Source organism: Sprattus sprattus (genome assembly GCF_963457725.1).
Source record: "Sprattus sprattus genome assembly, chromosome: 11".
In the NCBI taxonomy this organism is placed as follows: domain Eukaryota; kingdom Metazoa; phylum Chordata; class Actinopteri; order Clupeiformes; family Clupeidae; genus Sprattus; species Sprattus sprattus.
The window spans coordinates 26,170,330-26,176,536 of NC_137909.1; positions in this window are offsets into that span (position 1 = coordinate 26,170,330).

Genomic DNA, 6,207 nt, shown 5'->3' on the forward strand with positions numbered 1-6,207 from the left:
GTGACATTATAAAGTTCCACAGAACAGACCTGCAGTTAATGGGCTGTCCTCCCTCCCTTGTGTACCGAGTGAGATTACAGGTTACAGGTCTGTTTGGGTGTCAGAGAGACAAGGCTGGGGTTACAGGTCTGTTTGGGTGTCAGGGAGACAAGGCTGAGGTTACAGGTCTGTTTGGGTGTCAGGGAGCCTTCAGCTGGGGTTACAGGTATGTTTGGGTGTCAGGGAGACAAGGCTGGGGTTACAGGTCTGTTTGGGTGTCAGAGAGACAAGGCTGGGGTTACAGGTCTGTTTGGGTGTCAGGGAGACAAGGCTGGGGTTACAGGTCTGTTTGGGTGTCAGGGAGACAAGGCTGGGGTTACAGGTCTGTTTGGGTGTCAGGGAGACAAGGCTGGGGTTACAGGTCTGTTTGGGTGTCAGGGAGACAAGGCTGGGGTTACAGGTCTGTTTGGGTGTAAGAGGGACAAGGCTGGGGTTACAGGTATGTTTGGGTGTAAGAGGGACAAGGCTGGGGTTACAGGTATGTTTGGGTGTCAGAGAGACAAGGCTGGGGTTACAGGTCTGTTTGGGTGTAAGAGGGACAAGGCTGGGGTTACAGGTCTGTTTGGGTGTAAGAGGGACAAGGCTGGGGTTACAGGTCTGTTTGGGTGTAAGAGGGACAAGGCTGGGGTTACAGGTATGTTTGGGTGTAAGAGAGACAAGGCTGGGGTTACAGGTCTGTTTGGGTGTAAGAGGGACAAGGCTGGGGTTACAGGTATGTTTGGGTGTCAGAGAGACAAGGCTGGGGTTACAGGTCTGTTTGGGTGTCAGGGAGACAAGGCTGGGGTTACAGGTCTGTTTGGGTGTCAGAGAGACAAGGCGAGAAAATCTGTTGGGGTAGTGAGCCACAAAGACTTTCCAGGGCCATTACGTAGTGGCCATTAGTGTCCAAGTTTTTTTTTACAACATTCCTTTTACTCTAATGTTACTATTGCTGATGTCTTCTATAACATAATCATATATGCCACTTGTGCATCAATACTTTTAGTTAGGGGAAATATACAAAAACATCAAGGCATGTTAGACTTCCTAAAAAAGTCAAACAGGCCTCTGTCCCTGAACCACAGGAGGCAATGGCTGCATTGACTGCAGTGACAGCAGCATGACCTTGAGCTACGCTAAGAATGTCACAATACTGCAACATAAGCTGCAAAAATTAATGCACACATCACATTAATCATATTAATCCATGACGAGCATTACATGCATTTCATAAACTTTTAGTTGATCAATATTTACACGCTGAACATGAAAGTATTGATTAATATATGGGTTTTTTCTTAAACTAATGGGTCTTCTCAAACTTTCGTGTTTTTTTAACCATCATGCCTAATCCTGGAAAAAATAATGACGCAGACAGTTGATCCATCAGTCAATCCTATGACTTTGACGTATCATTCTTGGCAGCCTATGTACACTATATATACCATAACGTAAATATTTAAACTAAATTTAAACACGCATTTGTGAAACATTAAAGAGCGTTCGCCTTTGCCACCATACACTTCAAGACAGCAAGAAAGTCTTTGATGCTTTGAGAAAAAATGAGAAATAAATTAAAGGCTATAAGAACACGGTTTATATAAGTGACCAGTTATGAGTCATACCAATGTGTTACTCAGACCAATGTGTTACTCAGAAAATTAGACTCCGTTTTGACAGGTGTACGCTGTGTTCCAACAGTTTTGTTCTAGGAATGAGTTTATGTTAAGTAACAAACTGTATATTTGGATAGAGTTAAATAGAGTTGCAGACAAAATCATGTCCTTCCCCAATTATTCTGGTCTCATATTGGCTGGGTCTTATTTTCACAGCAGTTCATCGAGTCTCTTAAAGTCCTTCCATCCTGATCTGATGCAACCTCCACTTCCTTCTAATGGATCCAATGGCGCTCAGTTGGACATACGAACACTTGGGTATTTTCTTTGAGTTCACAACCTGGCTGATGACCTGCAGGCAAGAGTGACTTTAATATCCAGATGGAGATCTCTGCTTTGACTACTCATAGGTAGTACTTCAGTTTGATTAGTTATAGTCAAATAAGTGGCGCCTCTTTACAATTTACATATGGGGCGACAGTGGTACAGGAGGTAGAGAAGTCGTTTAGTAATCAGAAGGTAGCTAGTTTGATTCCTCACTGACGAACTTGAGCAAGACACTGAACCCCTAATTGATCCTGATGTGCAGTGTAGATGTAAAATGTATATACATCCTTGTAAGTCGATTTGGATAAAAGCGTCTGCGGAATGACTAAATGTAAATATATACAAATATAATGGATTGCCCTTAGAAATAAACTACACAATAAATGTTTGCAATAATATATACTGATCTTTTGTAATTGTGAAAATGGTGAGGACTTTCAGGGGGGTTGAATACCTTTACAAGCCACTGTATTTGCACAATGTGTGTTGCAACTTGCAAATGTAGCATAACATGCCCTTTGATAATATTTGGATGCTGTGTTGATGTATTAGTCAGTATTAGTAACCCCTAATAAAATAATCAAGTGTGTGTGTGTGTGTGTGTGTGCGTACTGCAAATAGTCCTGTACTGAAGGCTTTGGTGGTAAAGATGTGAATGTCAACATGCATCAGTGAGAGACGGTGGCGCAATGTTCCGACATGTCCCAACAAACAAATGATTGAAGGGTGTATCACTCTCCTCCAGCTACCATCTGTCATGTTTCATCACGGCAGATAGATCATTAACCCGCTATGGGGCCGTGGATCCTGGTTCTGTCATCATCGCAGAACACGGCCTTCTTCACTGGTGTGAAGTTTACCCACATCATGGAGAGATCTTTCTGGAAAGCAGGAGGGAAACAGACGGCTATTAATGATAACCTCACAATCTCTTTGGTCAGCTTCCTGTGTGATCGACACTTAAGCCAGGCCCTGCTTTAAAGAAGCATTCCGGATCAATTGCTATTCGCTAACGATATGCTAACTAACGAAATCTCTTTACAGTAAATGTGCTGACTTTGACATTATGACAAACTAGTTACTCAACAACTGTCCTAACACAGTCAAACATCAAGCAAGTGCAACACAAGACAAAGCAAGACGGCAAATAAACTACTTGCTAGTTCGGCAGACAGTAGAAAACCGGGCGGCGTCAGGCAATCTTGCATTTAACAGTTATAAGCCTATGGACTCTGGTATAGCAATGGCACGGAGGCGATTCTCCATATTAAAAGTCATTGTAGCGCCCCAATTTTTTTCAAGCTGTTATATTAAGGTAACTGCTTAACTGCTTATCCTAATCCTAATCCTGAAGTATAATTGTTGCATACTGTTACTTTAAGTTAAGTAAGTCACTGTGCTGTGGTTGGGAGGTAAACTGAAGTCTGATTCACATTCATCATTCATTCAGTGAGAAGAAAATAAAACAGCATTTTTTTGCAAATAGGTTGTTCTGTGTTCATCCAAACTGTTTCTGAATACAGAATAATGTACTGTTTTGTATCTAGTGTACTGTACACTAACTACTACAGACCTGCTTTCTGTTATATGTGTATGTTGTTCTCAACACCAATATACTACTCATGTCTTGTTCATGTCAGAGCCAGAGTGACGTCACAGACTGTGCACTTTTGTCTCCTTTGAACTCAAACAGTGTCTTCTTGGTCCCCTGCTGTGTGGACACTCCATGGACAAATACCAGTCGTACACCTTGATCCCAAGTAACCTCTGTGTGTACCTGTGCAGGTGCATCTTTAATGTCTGTGTGAGACAGATGTACTGTGCACAGTGACGACATCCCGGCTCCAGCCTTCAGCTCCAGACCCCGCTGTGTTGGCATAAGGAGGTGACAAAATAGTTGATTTACCATGTTAATGTCAACTTCTCATAGGTTTCCTGACTCAAGCCTGTTGACTCTCCTGGATGGCCTGTCCGTGATGTGCGTCTGTGTGTCTGTGTGTGTGTACGTGCGTGCGTGTGTGTGTCTGTGTGTGTGGTCACATCCCTCTTCAGTGCTATGTACCAAAGGAGGGATGAGAATGTCTTAAAATATTTGACTGCATGAATGGCGTTTCATGATAACTAAAATGTTCCCATCTTCCATTCTTGGAATGTTAGTGTAAGGCTGTAAATACACCATGGTTCAGACTGTCATGGAGGGTTTCACGCAAAATTGTTTGTCATAACATGCAAAAGAGCTTTATCTTTTAACGCTGTGTCAGGTAGGATATTGACAGTACTGTAGTGTGCTGGGGGGGTGTTCCCTGCATTCAGCATGTGTTGGACTGTTGTGCCGACTAATTAATTAACATTCGGGGTAAGAATCCCTATAGTGGCTAGTAGAGGTGTATGTGTAGTATCCATTTAATTTGTGTCTTGTGTGGATTGATCCCTGTGTAAGTGTTATCTGTCCACCATCAACATGAACGTCATTGTAACGTTAACCCTGCCCTCTTGTCATCAGTCATGAGTTCCTCCTGTATATGTGTGTGTCATGCTTGTAACCTTCAAAATGAAAAGCTTACAGTCAAAAACGAAGCAACGCTCTGACGTGTCATTTGAGAAGAACCCAAAGACACCTTTGAATCTGTCATCTAAAAACGTCAAACCCAAAAGGAACAGCAATGAGGATCTTCTAAAGAAAGAAACTTTACGATAAAAACATATATAATGCCTTCTTTGAGAGCTCTAGCCATTTCATGTAGCAATTTTTCTGCTGAATAAAACTGTTTATTTAGAACCTCACCGCAACACAAATTTTCTGTGTTTGTATGTCTTATACCCACTGGGTAATGAGGCCTTTCTACTGTCTCTGTTTATCTGAAACAGTGAAACATACAAAGACATAAAACACAGATTCTTTCTTTCCCCTCACTGCTTTTACGTAATTGTAGATACTTAAAAGATAGCAACCACTGCCAATTATCCCTGCCCTAATAATATGAGAGAAAAAGTAAATATATGTCATGATTTGGGACATTCTGGCCTCTATAGGCCGCCACGGAAAACACTATTTGCCTGTTGTGTATGCATGGCAGTTTACTTCCTGTCCTTGCTTTCCTGCAATGTTCTGTTTTCACCTGCTCATCAATGAGTCAGGCGACCAATTAACTCAGGTATTTATACCTGGCTTTTTGTCTTTATGTTTGTGGTGTCTTCGTTCTGATTTGAACTCAGGTCTCAAGTTTCCCAGTCTCAAGTTTCCCAGTCTCAAGTTTCCTAGTCCTACTAACCTTGCTGTTTTTGTCCGCACTGTTTTTGATACGATACTGTTCTGAGCTTTGACTTCTATTTTTTTGCCATTATCTTCTGGGTTTTTGGATTATCCCTTTTTGGGAGTAAATCTTGCAATTGGGTCCTACTCTGCTCAGTGAGTTTGTCACTGAACTGGAAATCCAGTGCCCAGGTTGATCCCGGTACATGTACATGACGTTTAAGATTGTATTACTTATTTATGAATATTTATGTTTACTTGGTTTTAAGAAATGTCCTGTCTTAGTATCTGTTGTGCCTGTGCATCTTTATATATTTCACCATGGGAGAGTGGGAAACGTCCTATCGATTCTAAGTTATTGACAATAAAGCTACTTTGACTTTGACTTTGATTCAACCATTGGGTGCTGTAATAAGGAAGCATGGCATTAAATTCATGGCATTAAAGGAAGCATGGCATTAAATGATATTCTGATGACACCTAATTATACCCATCCATGAAACCTGACAAAATTATACAACTGCCTAAGACAAAATCTTGCCTGAAAGATGTCAAAGCATGGATGACTAATAATGATCTGCTCCTTAACACAAATAAAACTGAGTTTATGATTGTGGGCCCTAAACATTTCAGAATAGCACTATCAAGCAGTCTACTCGCACTCAATGGCATCTCACTATCATCCAACACGAACGTCAAAGATCTTGGTGTAACTATCAACCAAGACCTCTCATTTGACTCAATGAGGTCGCAAAGCCGTAATTTCTTCATCAATTCAGAAAAACGAATCCAGACATTTTTTTACTTCACGACTAGATTACTGCAATGCTCTCCTGTCTAAATGTAGCAACAACTCACTACAGAACGCTGCTGCTTGTACACTTACAAGAACTAAAAAATATGAACAAATCTCACCTGCAGTGGGGGGCAATTTTTCTGATAATGATTAAGGCGACCCATTCAGAAGTTACATTAAGTTAGCTGATCAACTCG